This window comes from Vanessa tameamea, chromosome 13, assembly GCF_037043105.1.
Source record: "Vanessa tameamea isolate UH-Manoa-2023 chromosome 13, ilVanTame1 primary haplotype, whole genome shotgun sequence".
Classification (NCBI taxonomy): domain Eukaryota; kingdom Metazoa; phylum Arthropoda; class Insecta; order Lepidoptera; family Nymphalidae; genus Vanessa; species Vanessa tameamea.
Window position 1 is genome coordinate 2,229,436 of NC_087321.1, and position 17,532 is coordinate 2,246,967.

Consider the following 17,532-nt stretch of genomic DNA (forward strand, 5'->3'; position numbering starts at 1 on the left):
TTCCCGTACCGGGAATCGAACCCGAGCCTCCTGGGTGAAAGCCAGGTATCCTAGCCACTAGACCATACGGGAGATGCGAGGATTGCAATAATAGTTCATCAATTTCTACTATCAAAGTTCCAAATAACTAAACAATTAGTTATTTTAATGTTACATTTATGAACGAATGTTTGAAATTGATAAGCCTAGTTAGTGCATGTGAATCTTTACATAAAATACCGGAATTTATAATAAATATACCAATTACCAAATTAAAAAAATATATTAAGACAAAATTAATCAATAAATCTTATTATTCATTAAAAGAATACTTTTTAGATAATCATTGTGAATACATCATTGTAAATCTGGTTATTTAAAAGAGCAACTATGCGTGTTTCTTGCCGTTTCTTTTCGATAGACTGATACAAAACGGTGGTCTACCACTTCAACACTTCTTCAACTCGAGTTGAAATATTGACGATTCAAAAATGCTTTATTGTGAAGTTTACTTGAACAATAATTTGATTTGATTCAACATAAGATTGAGCATTTATATTATACAATAAAATACTCAGACGAGCACTACTGAATTTTCATGAACTTAATCCATGTTTATAATTCATCTCGTCCTCGGTTAGCAAAACCTCGTGAAGCCTACGCGTTGGATGAACCTACCACCTGTATATCCACCAATCCGAACTAAAATCGTCCGTGATATCCAAACCTTTTCAAAAGGAGTGGATTACACTACAGTGGAACAAATATAGGATGTTACTTAACTAAAAGTTACCATAAACAAAAAATATTTAGGAAAATTATTTATATTTAAAATTTACTAAGAAGAATAATTTCTTAAAGTTTTTTATATTATCTTATCTTATCTTGGTCGAATTTTAATATTTTTTTGAATCATCAAATTCAGTGATGTCCGTAGCTTTTACTCGTGTTTTTATTGCTTTTAATTATTAAAATTATTTATTATATTTTATATTAGGATATAAGTAATATATAAAAAAGAAAATTACTATTATAACAGTGTTTTAAATACAAGAATTCTAAAACTAGAACCAAAAGATGAACTATGGAGTGTGGAACAGCCTGAGGCTACCTCTGGACTCGACTGCAGATACATTCATCCGTCTTAAACGGTCCCTTTGATGTAAAGCTTCCCACTATCAGTGACGTTTTATGTCACCATAATACACACACTCTCGTTAAACACAAGACGTGTCTCTTTATTTTGTACCCTTATAACATCTCCCGTATGGTCTAGTGGCTAGGATACCTGGCTTTCACCCAGGAGGCTCGGGTTCGATTCCCGGTACGGGAAAATCTCTTTTGTCATTTGATTTATGCAATAACGTTTATGTTAATAAAACAATAACAATAACTCGTAAGAATATATGTTAATTAAACAAGTTTAAAATAATATATTTATACCCGTTTTTATACACAAAATACTGTTGAGCATTGAGGAGTTCCTTCATCTGGAGCAAATCCTCGGCGACCTCTCAGATTATACTTAACAATACGTGATCATCAGAACATCATAATTTCTAATTTTCAAATCTGTACGATAAGAATTAAGTAAAAGCTTGTTAAACGAAATAAGGTTATTAGTCCATTTTTACACGGTCAATAATATGTACTCGTATTATAAGCGAAAACACATCAGAGATTGATAGTGGTTCTGCTGACCGCGTAATATATCACAGCACTAGACTAATAAATATAAATCGCTCAGGTAATATCTTTGGTAACAACTGGAACAGTTTGTAATTGAGTTCCGATATATATTGACTGCCGTTGGTCTAATGGGTACATTTAAGGCCACAGATCCAGGTCCGTCCTATAAAATTCTCCAGCTGGGAGTCTGAAAGTTGGAAGTGTGTTGGCTCCCGTGCCTAAAACACGCTAAGTCGTCCTGCGCCTGAACTCTTTCCGGTCGTGTCGGATTAAGAGATTGAAGGAATAGAGATTGCACCTGTGTGTGCACACTGCAATATGTCCTGGTGAGTTGTCTGGTCTCCCTTGATTGGCCGCCGTAGCTGAAATCGGTCAAGATGATATCATCATATATTATAATTCAGAGCTGATCAAATGAAATAATCATAGTATTTCGAATGGTAGAGTAGCAATGCCACAATTTATTTAAGGAATTATTAATATACCTATTTACCTCCTTTTAAACTTATCACTTATGTTAGGAGTGGGGACGACACTAGCCGAAGGGATCGGGATGGATCTTGGAACTTTTTACAATGCTAGGCGGCCCGTAAACCTTTGCGCTATTGGTGCTTTCAATGTATTCATAAATGTTTGTCCCTATCACTTTAGACAACAACCATTTAGACCTATTTAGAGTATATATAAACCGGTACTGTAATATAAGGAATGGTTAATAATTCCTTTATCTTATTGTGTCAATGTATATGAGTGGTGGCCACGTAGAATAATGTGATCTTCTTGCAAATCAGCTTTCCTTTTTTTTTATTTAAAAATAACATAACTAATTAGTGAGCCGAGATAGCCCAGTGGTGTTCATCTTAACCGTTCATCTCGTCCTCGGCGATGAAGGAAAACGTCGTGAGGAAACCTGCATGTGTCTAATTTCAATAAAATTCTGCCACACGTGTAACCCACATTGGAGCAGCCTGGTGGAGTACCGCCGAGCACGAGATGAATTATAAACACAAATTAAGCAAATGAAAATTCAGTGGGTTGTGTTTGAACCCGCTATCAACGGTTAAGATTCACGCGTTCTAACCACTGGGCCATCTCGGATCATCGTTTACAAAGTACAATTTTAATTTAAAACATCTGTACTATTCTGCAATAACTGATTTCGTATCGACTTCGATCTCATTCATGAATTGTTGAGATGCCACTTACGTTGATACGATAATTTGATGCGTTACAAAAATGTTACTTAAAAATAACATAGTACAATGTTATGTTGTGTATATAAGTATCTTACATAGCAATTTACATACTCATATGATTAGTCAATCATCCATTTAAAAGCTTACAATTTAAATCTATTTTTATGATATAGGGAGGCGAAGTCGAGCAAACGGGCTACCTGATGGTAAGTGGTCACCACCGCCTGTAAACAATGGCTCTGTAAGAAATATTAACCATTTCTTACGTCACCAATGTACCATCAACCTTGAGATCTAAGATGTTATGTCTTGTGCCTGTAGTTACACTGGCTCACTCACACTCACTCACATTGTCACATTTAAGTTAAGCGGTAGGATATCTGATGAATGGGTATTATCTACCCACATGGGCCACCTACCACCGAGTAATGCAGACTCTTTATATACATTAATTTATTTCAGTGGTGGTGACGATACAATTTACTACTAGTATTAGAAGCAAATGATCATCAAATAAAACGTTGTTTACAAAGAATTTATTCGTGTTCCTTTATATTTTCACTCAATATATACTTATTCAGGAATAAGCAAAATAAACTCAATATCGAAGATCATTTACGTAGCTCCCGTTTCTCGGCTTACTAGTAAGTTAGATAAGATTTAAGATTTCCACTGGTAGCGTCAGATCGAGGCTGACTTCGCTAACTTTAACTGTAAAAACTCACGGCCCAGTCTTCGCTTATTCCCGTCTCGAATATATTTTATTTTAACGCTACCAAGAACGCACGTATTTTCATGCACAATGAATACTAAGGCGTCGCATTTAACTGTTCTTGCTGCATTTAAATTAATGTTACTAAATAGTTACTTACTTTTTATATATACATACATTATGTTAAAAATACATTTTACAAAATAAAGACACATTTTATACAAGCCAAACAAAAAGTTTAGAAAGTTTGTAAATTGAACAAAAACCACAAAACAATCAAATGAGCGTAATGGTATTCGCTCATGGCTTAGCACCGGGAGAGCTCATTGGTCAATTCAAATAACGCGCCCTACCCTGACACACTTCCGTCCGTCGTTCCGTTTCACGATATCACACACATAAATTGCAGGAAAGCCAGTGCAAATATTACTCATAAATAGTCATTTGATGAAGTTAATAATTCTGACACATACCCAAACATAACTAAATACACACAAACTTCTGTTGTGAAAGGGGAAAAATGTATGCATTGTCAATGTTTGGCTTTTTTTTTTTATAAGAATATAATCAAATTTGTCAGATGTGTTTTTCCGTGCCATTATTGTACCTTTCGTATAGTTTTGATGTGCGTTATTATGACGTGCCTGCATGATTTCATTTGCAGGTAGCATCGCAATCGAAATTTCAGGACGATAATATGAATTAAATATGGATATTTGTAGCTTTTGTCCACAAAACATACCTATGGATATAGGCCTTATGTCTTCTGGACAAATTTTTTTTATTTATTATTTAGAAGTAATAACTTTTAAATATTTGTTATATTTAAATAAAACATGTTTTTATCTGTTAGTGGGTCTAGATTGTATTTTTTAATGTTACTTTTGTTTATTAATAAAAGGTAAAGTTGTCGGTAAACTCAAATAAAGAAAAAAGTAGCATAAAATATTATTACAATTATTATTTTTAATTATATTTTATTCGTTGAAACCAATTTATCTTAAATTATTCAGCTTTTGTGTTTAAAAAAAAATCTGAAAAACTATACATACTCAATAAACGTATGGAGTCGGTTCTGCACATTCGATCTTTAGTTCAAGAAAAAAATTTACTTAGAAAGGTTGAGATTAGAGGGAATCTACATTAACATACACACACCTTCATTATCATCAAATATTCAAAATTTAGTGCCGTTTCCACTGGATGTAACTGGTCAAAGTTAATTCTAAATATCAAGTACTGTTAAACTCTTTTAGGAGAAAAAAATCACCGTATGTTATCGCCTTAAGAGTTCACGACTCTTACATCCTTAAACTTTATTTACCGCTTGTATGAATATTTGTGCGGATCATATTTGTTATTCAACTGTTAGATTATGAAGCACATATAACAAAAAATTCAGTATTTACCAACTAACAATATATGTCGCCCTAAATAGAAGAACTAATTACTTGAAAACTTTGACCTTTCGCATTGTTATTGCTTTGAATATGCTAGCCACTAGTAACAAGCCTAGCTATAGTCAAACTTCTCCAAATACACATTGCACTGTACACAGATCTGTAATAACAATTAGTATTAGATTTATACTTAATATGAATATATATTATCTGTGTATTTATGTACCTGTCATCTCGAGTGACACACGTCGCGGTAAGCGCGGGAAAATAATATATATAAAAATTGGCGCGTGATGAAGACAGTGTGTGTGCACAGCGAGCTGATGTTTAAATATAATATCTATTTACCTTTCGTATCAAATAACTTTTTTGTCCCATTTGCTGTCGAAACACTTGGCTCTTGGAGTAATGGTGCGAAAAGCTTCATCAAAAGTATAACACCTCGCCTTATTGCCTCCACTGGAGGAGGGCTGGTTCGTTTTTAGCCCAGAGGATTGGAATTGCGATTCAACGGGGAAATGTTGCTAGCATTCTTGCCACCATTCCAGGCGGTCAAAATTTATACAGTAACTATTTTTAATTCATATTTGTATATATATTTAAGCACTTAATGTTATTTAAATTAAAGTTAAAAAAGTTAAATTCTTATGTTAATATATATAGTTCCATTTACCTTACATGTGAATATTATACACATGTTATGAACTTACCTTAATAAATGCTTAAGAATTCTAAATTTGTATGACCGAAGATTCAAATCAGAATCTGTATCACAGAACCAGTTGCAATTGTCATATCTTATTGATAGTTAAATTTTATTGGACCGATTAATTGGTTTTCAATATTAATAGCAGGTCAAACTTTAAGCTCTCACACTTCAATTGATTTAGTAAATATTCAAACTGTCCACGATAAATTTAACATTTTGTAATTTTGAATTGATGCTTTATTCGATAAGATATTAAGAGCTTAAATAATTATTGAGTTTTCAAATCAAAGCAACATTGAGATTTTTAAGAACTTAGCAACAATTTGAACATCACAAATATTTATTGTCAGGAATTACAGAAATATATAACAGCTTCAAATAAATTAAACACGAGCCGAGAGGGGTCTAGCCGAGTGTCTAGAACACTTTTTACTCAATCGAAGAATTTAGGTTCAAACATGGACTAGTACCATTGGCTTTTCATAGCTTAATTTGTGTTTGTGCTTATATATCACGCTCAGGAATGAAGGAAAACGTTAAATTTAAAGTCAAAAATCCTTATTCAATTTGGAAGCGTTAGACTTGCTTATTGATAGTCGGAAATCTACCACCGATTCGGAAATAAACACCTCGGAAGAACCGGATTAAGAAAGACATATTTTACAATTATAGTTTTTTTACAATTATATAATTTATATTTTACATTTTTTTATTTTAAACTTAAGTCAAATATTATCTGACTATAATTGATTTAATTTCCTCGCCACTATTACGTATAAAAGTAATTTATAATTTGTCAAGATCCTTGTACACGTCTCAGAACAGGGCTGATCCGTTTATCGTTCAGATAATCGGAATTCCGTTTTAATGGAGAAATGTCACCGGCAATCTTGCCACCATTCACGAGGTTTTGTTTTGAAGAATAAATTTTGTTTTGATTGTGATTTTTACTTAAATAATAAAATTTTTTTTTTATTCTTGAAGTAAATTAAAGAATAGTAAGCATTTTTTATTAAGATACATTATTTTTATATTATTTTTTTGTTGAATAAACTTACATTAACACAGTTCTTAGACTATAGTTAAGTTCTGTCATTAAGGTTGCACATTAACCTGACGAATATACGTTCTATAATGATTGCGAATGTATTGTGTTTGTGTGGAATACATTTATAAAAATAAAAATATATATTATAACATCTTTCAACATTAAAACAATGTAGAAAGATAAACTTTACATTCAAATAATGATGATGGTGATAATATCGTTCAGACATTTCAGTGACTGACAGTGACATAAGATAGTGCACAGGTATGTGCAAAAGCACAGGTTTACTCTCTATCTCCCTCACTCTTATTTTCCGTTTGGACGGCCAATCCGATACGACGAGATAGAGTTCAGGTACAGGACCAACGCCCGTAAGTGCTTTCCGAGGCACGGAAGTGGACACACTTCCAACTTCCACAATCGGCTGTTGCTGAGAATTTTTCAACATAAAAAATCAATAAATTTTCATCGGCCCGACTTAGAGTTCGAACCCATGACGACGGGATCAGCAGCCTTATAGCCACTAGACCAACGAGGCAGTCAAACACAATTCAATACAGACATTCAAATACAAATAAATAAAACGATACCGATAGATAGTTCAAGTCATTATCAATACTTCTGTTGCGAAAGGATTACTTTAAATCACGCCATGACAAGGGTTAGGTAGAGTCAATACAATTTGTGGTCAGAATAAACCCAACATTACCATATATTTTTTTATATATTACCTCATTCGAAGTGATTTATGTTTCTATTTCCTCTATACAATGAGATTAAAATGTAAAAAAAAAGAAGTATTATTTGAAGGAGAAAGATAAAAAATCTGCTCGTGGCAGCTTCGCCCGCATACAATTAGCATCGCTCTTCTCTCAGAGTTCTTATCGCATTGCTAAACATATCGCTTTCCAAAACGTTATAAAATAAAGGAACACAAAAATATAACTACATTTTTTTTAAATACATATACAATATTAATGTAGATTCTCTCGCCCGTATTTTATTTATGGGGTCGGCACAGCATTTCCAGCACTATTTGAAATATTACTTGGCAGACTTTTATTGCCTGAATGCTCTTGTTAGTTGGTTGGTTTCCTGCGATTATACGGTTGAAACGCTTAAGTTCTTTTTGGCATTAATAAATACGCGTAACAACTATTTCTTTTAGCTTTTGGATAACCCACAGGTTGATGCTACTCTGATTTTCCGGAACCACTTGGCAACGATCTGAAAGACGTTGAAAATTAAAAGGAGGTTTTTAAAAGGTCGCGTGAGGATTTTTCTATAGATGCAAACTAAGTGAATGACGAAATTAAAACTATTTTTCCATATAAGTATACCTTAGATCATCTCAGGTCAATAATGAAATAAAATCTTATACCTACTTTAAAACATTTACATATAATAATTTGAAATGTAATGGAAACCACGGTCCCGTGCAACAACATTCGCTACAGTATTATTTTCATAACATTTGATTTCGAAAATCGTGTTCAAAATAATAATCGCACGATTTTTCCGCAAGTATCACGCCCAAGTAACAACAGTCAAAACCTTTCACGCGACGCTACTAGTCGGCACGTAGCGCTATATATTATTAAATAGCTACGACCAACACTACGCCCTGACATAAATAAGGCCCTGACTTTTTAAAAGCATACCTGGTAAACGACACACTATCTTTGAGGAAAACTCTAGAGGCACGTACATATGGATTAGGCCTTTCGGAAGAGCAGCATCGATCATAGCACCACTACATCGAAAACTTAAATGAAAATCGAAGTCAAATGCTTAGCAGATTTAGAATTCTTAATCTAATTGACAATCCCCGAAATCGGGAACCATTAAAAGTGAATTGCTTCACGGAATTGACGTAATACAAGTCCCGGTTCTATTTAATTGGCCTGCCCTCTCAGGTCAAAATCCTGTGAACAACTGACCGGGCGTATTAAGACGTACTTCTTCACTGAGAATGTCTTCAGCCTCTCAGAAAGTACACTACGTTGAAAGAATCTTTACACAATTAAATTTACCTCTTACATATAATTATTTATATTAATATTATAAATGGGAAAGTAACTCATTCTGTCTGTTTACCTTTTACGCTTTCACGGCCAGACGACTGAACCAAATTTAATGAAACTAGTATTGGTATTGGCACGAAGCTGGCTTGAACTCCAAGAAAGGACATAGGCTTATTTTCCAACTCCCAAAACGCGAGCAAAGCTGCGAGTGACAACTTGTATCTTTAAAAAAATAATATACATAATTTTTATATAAAGCATACAAACATACAGATTTCTTATATAAGATTCCGTTATATTTCATAACTTAAATAAACCATAATTACTTTAATTAAAGAAAATCTAAAACTACCTTAGATATATATTTGTTTTTAATTATATTTAACAAAGTTTGTGTAATTATAAAACATCTTATAATCATATTCACTAGACTAGAAAGAACCCAGCAGGTGGCCTGTTTATTTTGTAGTTCAAGGCAAAATTATATTCTGCGGAAATTTTTCTTCCATAGCCAGCTAAATAGGTTAGCTGATAAATTTTATTTTATTAAACAATTTGGTGCAAGAATTTAGTACAACGAATCCTTAAACTTATAAAAAACTATTTTTACTTTAAAATCCTATTATACCAAAAACACGGTGAATCTTTATTTTACAAGATTATAATAAATATATATACATATATAAAAACAAAATACCGCTCACTGATTAATCACGAAATTTCAGAAACTTTTCTGAAATTTCTACAAACTTGATATATGGCAGGTAGTTAGACCTTATAGGGTGTAGATCCGCTAAGAACGGATTTACGAAACTCTACGCCTGGGGGTAAAACGAAGGTTTTAAGTTTGTGTTTTATAAATTTCACGCGGGCAAAGTCGCAGGTTCAGCTAGTAAATAATAATAATGTTGTTCGTACCGATTTCAGTAGCGGCGCCACTTTTTTTTTACACTGGAAATCAAATCCCAACTTTTCTTATCGAATTACCAAAAATCTAAATAAATAAATCAAAAGCTCGAATAATATTTGCGTCAAATTTCTTAAAAAATTCACGTATATTATTAATTAATCTAATTCTATAATAGGTATTGTGATATTAAATTAAGAATGTAGTTTATTCTTCGAGACCCCATTGAAAAGTAAGGATGTTACTTTTTTATATTAAATAGTAAAGGTCTTCAAATAGCTGGACTACAATAATGAACTACAACAGGTTAGCGAAGATATTATGAATACAATAAGAGTACTCAGGTTCAAAATACTATAATTATTTCATATAATCAGTCCATAATATTGCTCTGAACTATAATATATACTCAATATAGACACGAATTTGATTACAAACTACAGTTATTACCTGAGTGATTTATATTTATTAGTGTAGTATTACAATATATTACGCACTCAGCAGAACCACTTTCAGTCTTTGATGTGTCTTGTCTAGGAAACTTATAGTTAACCGTTTAAAAATTAAAAATAGAACAAATACGCACAATATGAGTAAAAAACCACTGACTTATTGCTACTATTTAAAAAAAAAAATAGAAATATTATTTTTTGGAGTTTTTGAGTTTCTTGTTTTGCAATATGGAATAAAATTATTTCCCGTACCGGGAATCGAACCCGAGCCTCCTGGGTGAAAGCCAGGTATCCTAGCCACTAGACCATACGGGAGATGTTTTACAAACACAAATTAAAGAGACACGTCTTGTGTTTCACGAGAGTTCGTTGCAGTGTGTGTATCGTCGTGAAATAAAACGTCACTGATAGTGGGAAGCTTTACATCAAAGGGACCGTTTAAGACGAATGAATGTATCTGCAGTCGCGTCTAGACGTAGCCTCAGGCTGTTCCACACTCCATACTTCGTGCTTTGGTTTTAGTTGGAGAATTCCTGCATTTAAAACGCTGTTGAAATAGTAGTTTTCGGATATTACTTATGTTCTCAAACAGTATTTTACGTTGATATATATTTAGTAAATAATTTTCATTATTAAACAACGTTAAATTCATTTTAAAGTTACGAGTACCAAGATGAACCTACAAAAATCTTAGTAGCAATTTTTTATGTGAATGGTAAATACAAATTACAACAAAAGTGCCTTATATTTTTTTTTTTAGAAAAATTTTAGTAAAGTAAGTATCTTTTTAGTGTGTCACTATTGGACTAAGGTCTAATCCTCGTTTGAGAAGTTCGGGAAAAAAAAGTTTTCAGATATGTGAAACATCGTTTTAGTATGTGATGTGATAGAAGATTTAATTCAAACTGCCATTTTGTTCCATTATTTCCCGTGCTATTTTGAAGGAGAGGTTAAATTTGTTCGTGTATATTTGGTCCCTGGATGATTTAAATTGGACGTTTTTATTTTTAAATTTAATGGTTTAAGATGGCGTTGATAAAACTCTTTTTTAACCGGATGAATGGGTACCTGGTTGAATGGAATGGGTCGGGATGGGTACCTAGTCTATATACAAGTAGCAAAAGATAAACTGTTACTTGACAATATATGTTTCACCTCAGTTTGTGAACTTGTAGCTATTGATGAGCCTGAGTGTTATCATTGAAAACATATCGGATATAATAATATATATTGAAAATTTTCCATACTGATTATTGTAAAAAAATAACCACGCGATGAACACTACGATATTAATTTAGTTAAAGAAATAAATTAGAATCTTTGTCTATTCTCAAATATATTATTATTTTTGGCTTTCTTATATTAGTTACAAAAATAAACAAAAATACTTATACATACGTTACATCTAAAAGGCTTTTGTTGACTTACTCGTAATAGTCACACTTATAATTTGACAAATAAATGGAATTTAAAAATTATAGTCCTTTCCTTATTATCCCTAAGTAAATGTTAACAGAGACCAATTTATAAAACATAGATTACTAGAACAGATTTTTCTATAAACATTATGAAGATCTAAAACTCCTTTATACAAAATAAATTGTGTATCCATTAAAGTATTTGCTGCGTTCGCTTGGAAAGCGCTCGGACTAACAATTTCCTTTTAGCTTGCGTTAACATAATAAGATTAAGAAAAATAAGTTACATAATATATAATACTAGGAGATATATCCGTCCGCTTTGCTGAGCATTCAATAGAAAAAAAAAACGAAGAAGGTTCAATGAAATTAAAGTAGTTAATATCCTATAACTGGTCATAGTCTCATACCGAAACATTCAATAGTTTTATGTGATTGAAGCAAAGGAAAAAAAACATCCGCCCTACTGCCGCACTTTTATGTGCCGCATGATCAACTTTATTATTCTTTCAAACTATATTATTTGTCTGGAGAATCTAAGTAAGTTGTCCTAGACTGAACTACAGTCTAGGACTCTCAAACAAAAAAAAAGTCTAAGAAAAAAAAGGAAAAAAGAAATCTCGTCCCACCGCATAACCATTATATTCCAAATCAAGTTTTGGTTGAATCTAATTCAGTTCATCGGCTTCCTCGTGCTTACATTCCTACACTTAGTGGTAGGGCTTTCTGAAGGTCCGTCTGCGTGGCACCACCCACTCATGAGATATTCTATTGCTAAACAGCAATACTTAGTACTACTGTATTCCGGTTTAAAGGTTAAGTGAGCAAGGGACATAACATCTTTGTGCCCAATGGCGGTGTAAGGAATGCTTAGTATTTCTCACAGCGCCAATGTCTATGGCTTAGAATGAGATGATCTATTTGCCAAAAAAAATCCCTTCACCGTCTTGCTCGAGATTGGTAATAGACACTAATTAAAATGTATTGTCTAGACTCTATTATAGTAGTTTTTGTCAATTAGTTCATTCCCTCATAATTCTAAAAAAGTCAATTAACAAACGCCGTCTTTATTGCATATAACGCTTTCGTTTCAACATATTTTAACACAAAAAATAAATTCACTCACAAATCACCGTCAAACACTGTCCAAGACCCTTCAATTGAGAAGGAGGGTCGTTGGATGTTACAACGGTAAAACGTAACGACGGGTCGTTTTATTACTTTTACTAACAGACTGATCGAATTACATTTAAATTTATATGATGTCCACTTCTTATTAAATCTTTCAAAGGTTTTTAGGGATAAGAAATTGGCAAACAACTGTCTATGTATAAGTTTTTATGTGCCAGATGACACAAATCGATTTACGTCACCAACGTACTTTTTATCAGATATTATCATAACCAACACATTTAGGGACACCAAATGACGATCGATGTTATCATGTACTAAGAAAATATCATTTAATTTACTAAACTCTGTAATTTTTATTACTCAATATTTATTTATCGCTTTCTTTAATTATAAATTGTTTAAATAAATATAAATTTTAATGTTACACGGCTGTCGGGCGTTCTGCAACGGTCACGCTTTTCGTATTTTGATCTTTTTACTTGATTTTTATTTCTGGTTCTAATAATGAATATTAAATTGAAGCACAATTGCGTTACTCATCTTATTGCAGAAATTGATTTTTAGGTATATATTTAAACGTCATCTACTATGATGGAACACAGGAGCGGATTCTGAGGGGTCTACGGTGGCTTAAGCCACAATCACATGAGTTCATCCAAACAAATATTTAAGGTAAACTAATTATTAAAATTAAACTTTAGCAAGCATTACACTTCCTTGAACATAATAAAATTTTGTGAGCCGTTTTAGTGTTTACTTCGCTGACAGCTACCCTCAGCGGGACCAAGCTCACAAGCGACAATCTTGGATCCACCATTGTTATAGTGTAAACATTCATATATATATTACCGTAAGATTACAAACATCGTTAGATTACAATCAATCTCGTCAGATTGTAAACTGTCGAAATATGGTGAACCGTGAAATATGATTGCAATAACGTATTATTTTTCGCTATATTGTAATCTATCGATGGGAAGCGGTCAAATTGTGAACTGGCGTAGAATTGGTTGAACGTTCGTTTGATTACAATCTGACGAGATATATTATAATCTAACGATGTTTGTAATCTTACAGTGACATATACATTCGTATTCGTTAGTACAGCCAGATGAACCGTTCCAAAATTTCAGACATTCGACGAATACCTTTGACAATTCGAAAGTGCTTATGAAAGCCTACATGAATAACTTGTATTATGATTTTATTATGTCAGTATCGTACATAAAAAAATAATCATGAGATATTTTAACCATGATATTATAATACATCATTTTGATACGAATTATTTCTCTGCTAAAAGAAATATAATAATCATAAAAACAATATACTCGTCCAATAATAATCTTTGCCACGATTTCTCTATAAAAACATTTCATGTAGCAGAGACGGTAATTGCAGATATATCATATTATGTGCAAACAGCTTTAGAAAAACAGTCTATACCTACCCTAGCTTACTAATAAATAATTATGGTGTTCTCGCGGTAATGAACCGAGGACCATCTATCAAAGCCTGTCTCTTGATTTGTCGCTACGGTAAATCACGTAATAATATCAACGTTCGTATCTTTTGAAACATCAATCATAAACGTATGCAATCATAATATATAATCACTAAGCTGGTATGGCGGACGGAATGGAATATTTGGATTACCGTCGGTTACATTTCAGCCAGTAGATAGAAAATGGATCTAAAGCGTAAATCTCAATTCCATGGCCTAATGGCAAAACCGCTTATTGTGACTTCTCACGTTCTCAGCGGTGAAGGATAGTAATTTGAGGGAACCTGACTAATCTAATAGATTAGATTAGTGTTGTAATTATTATTTTTAAAAAGTAATTTCTCCTTACGGGTATTGTTTTTGCCTCCAATTTATCCTATCTCTGGACAATTCTTGCTAAAATGTGCCTATTGTTTTAATTGTCTTTTTTTCTTTTGGTCTTTCTCTTGCTCTCTTTCCATCTCTTGGGGCCTTCCACTTTGTTGCCTGCTTAATCCATCTTTTAATTTTATCGTATAAACTTCTAACATATATATATATATATATATATATATATATATATATCCAGTACCTGTGAGTGTAACAGCGTTGAAGAATAAAATGTAAGTTGGTAATGTTCCACTGCCAGGCAAAGATCACCTCTCATCTTGAGAAGTAGATCCAGATTATCTGACCATGATGCTCCTATGTGAGTTGATAAATACACAAGGGGCAGGAAGGTTATTCGCCACCGAGTAACGAGTAGATTAGTTATAATAAAAAAAAACCAGAGGTGTCGTGAAACACCCGGTTGGTCGCCTCGAGGGCCTTAATGCTTTTCCCACGCGTGACATTTCTGCCAATTCCCTCTACTGTAAGCTGCGTGAAAGAACTTCGCTAAAAACTCAGTGCCGTTACAGCCCATTAAGCTCGCAATCTTTGAATAATTCGGAATACTACTACCAAAATAACTCGGCTGGTGAATATTAAAATATTTACAATTAGATGCGACAAGACACAATTACTGTAGTATTCTCAAAAACCGGTCCCCAGTATTAACATCATTTATATACAAATTCAGTCCGAGAAGTGGCTCAAGTTCCATTTGCAATTCATATTCTGTCTGTATTGTCTCGCTACCGCTTATTCTGAGCCCACTTACAACAGCATATAATTTGGCAACCTTAATTAATCAAGACACAAAGTGTTCATTCATTTGCAATAGGTATATTCTGTGAACGAAGTTCACAAAATATTCATATGTCGTAACAAGTCTTGAGAATTTTTGGAAATAAATTATATAAATCTTCAAGCCTTTGTTTACCCGTCAAATGGTTAAAATTATCCCAGCGAGCTATATTTTGCCATTTCTTGTGACTCACGAGATATTAGGTAATAACGCAAGTGTGATATCGTCGCTTCGGTAGCCTTTCCAGATGCTGCAAGTTGATAAAAGAAATTGCTTACAGTGCAATCACTCAATCATACGTTTGGTATAAATAAATGGATTACAAGCGTTTAATAGAGTACAGAATTTGCTTGGCCTTTCTTTAATAAATATCCATTCAACATTGTAGCCTATATTTATTTTGAAACTACAATAAACCCGTAACCCACTCATCTGATATTCTACCGCCAAACAACAGGTTTGACAGGATGAGTTAGCAAGGGATATTCATCTCAGCTCTCAAGGTTGGTGGCGCGTATGTAATGGTTAAGATATCTTAAAGCGCCAATTTCTATGGGCGGTAGTGACTACTTACCATCAGTTAGACCATCTGCCCGTCTGCCTACCTACATGATAATAGAATTGAAACTGAACGAATTTAACTTTGACTAAATTTAAATAAGTCTTATTTTTATAAAAGTACTCGTAACAATTACTTCTAAATTTAATTCAATAATACTATGCAATTGTGGTAATCGTACCAAAATTTAGTTAATACGTTAATAATTCAGATACAAACACCAAGTTGAGACAATTTAATCAGATCCTGATAAATATGTAATTTAAGTTTTACCCTGAGGGTGTAGTGTAACTCGTATCGTGTTTTCGTTTTGATTTCCACTTTTAAGGTCTCTCCACACAGCATGCGTCGCATCCCTAATCAGACAAAAGCATACTTAGAAGTTTACAAGTTTCAAAAATATATATATAAATATGACTATGTTGTAACAGTAGTCTTGATAATGGAACACAATTTTTTTAATTAAAATAATTACTTTACTCAACTATAATCGGTACACAAGGATTAGCAATTTAAAATTAAGTGTTGCACTTTAAGAAAATTTAAAAGTTTCGTTTTTTATCTATACTAATGTTAATAACGCGAAAGTGACTTTGACTGTTACGTTATCACGATTAAAACACAGAACCGAATTTAATAAAATTTGGTATGATTTTTTTTTATAATATAGGTACCTATGACCACACCAGACGGTTGTAAATTATTGGCAGCTCAAAAATATAAATATTTTTTTAAGAATAATAATTTAATTATTTACTTGAAAATTTTCATTACCTTTGATATATTATAATCTTATATTATAATGATGATAAAAAATATAATGCGAAAGTAACTCCGTCGGGCTGTCTGACGACCAACCACCGAAACGCGATCGAAGCTGCGGACGACAACTAGTGAACCCACTGGGTCAGAATTCAATGATAGCGGAAGCTACCGTTGAGGACAAGTCCGGGCAAGAGGCTTGCCTCGAGGCCCGTACCCGACTTGATCCATAAAAAGCCAAGCAGGAGGAACCATCACACGCAACAACTAGTATTAAATAATGTGTTATGTGAAGACCCGCCTTTACCAATGCTAAATAATTAAAGACTATAGTAAAATACTGTGTCAAACTTAGTTACAGTGTAGGTAACCGACCCTGTTATCCGCAATATGCGGTCAGGGTCCATAATAACAATTATTTCATAACTTTAGTAATATTTATTCATGAGCTGTCTATACATCACCTACAAAACACACAACACAATTCTGCAGATTTGACAAAACATATTTTGAAATGTATGAATATATCTAACACGAAAAATTTAATTTCCGAACTAAAATCTTGATTTATGATAATAGTTATGATATGCCCAGAAATAAAAACGTATGTGATTCTAGTTTTTTGTATTAAAAAACAAAACAAACCCTATCCTTGCTAGCTCTAAAATTCAATGTAAATATTAAGTATTTTAAAAGAATCTCGACACGTCAAGAAGTTCCAAAGAACGTCATAGAGAAGCAGTAATAAACATTTTAGTTTTAATAATTTTATTTCGTAAATCACGTTCTTAGTATTATTTTTAAATACGTAAAAAGTTAAGAGGAAGAATAAAAATACAAAGTAGTATCAAAACATATATTAACGTTCATT

At 32.8% G+C, this 17,532-nt stretch overlaps 3 non-coding genes across 3 annotated transcripts; 1 reads left to right on the forward strand and 2 right to left on the reverse strand.

The window, feature by feature from the left end:
* Positions 1–72, reverse strand: Trnae-uuc (transfer RNA glutamic acid (anticodon UUC)). The gene has a single exon. It is a non-coding gene; the product is annotated as a tRNA-Glu (tRNA).
* Positions 73–1,240: 1,168 nt separating this feature from the next.
* On the forward strand, positions 1,241–1,312 carry Trnae-uuc (transfer RNA glutamic acid (anticodon UUC)). Its single transcript has one exon. It is a non-coding gene; the product is annotated as a tRNA-Glu (tRNA).
* Positions 1,313–10,359: 9,047 nt separating this feature from the next.
* On the reverse strand, positions 10,360–10,431 carry Trnae-uuc (transfer RNA glutamic acid (anticodon UUC)). Its single transcript has one exon. It is a non-coding gene; the product is annotated as a tRNA-Glu (tRNA).
* Between the last annotated feature and the right edge of the window lie 7,101 nt (positions 10,432–17,532).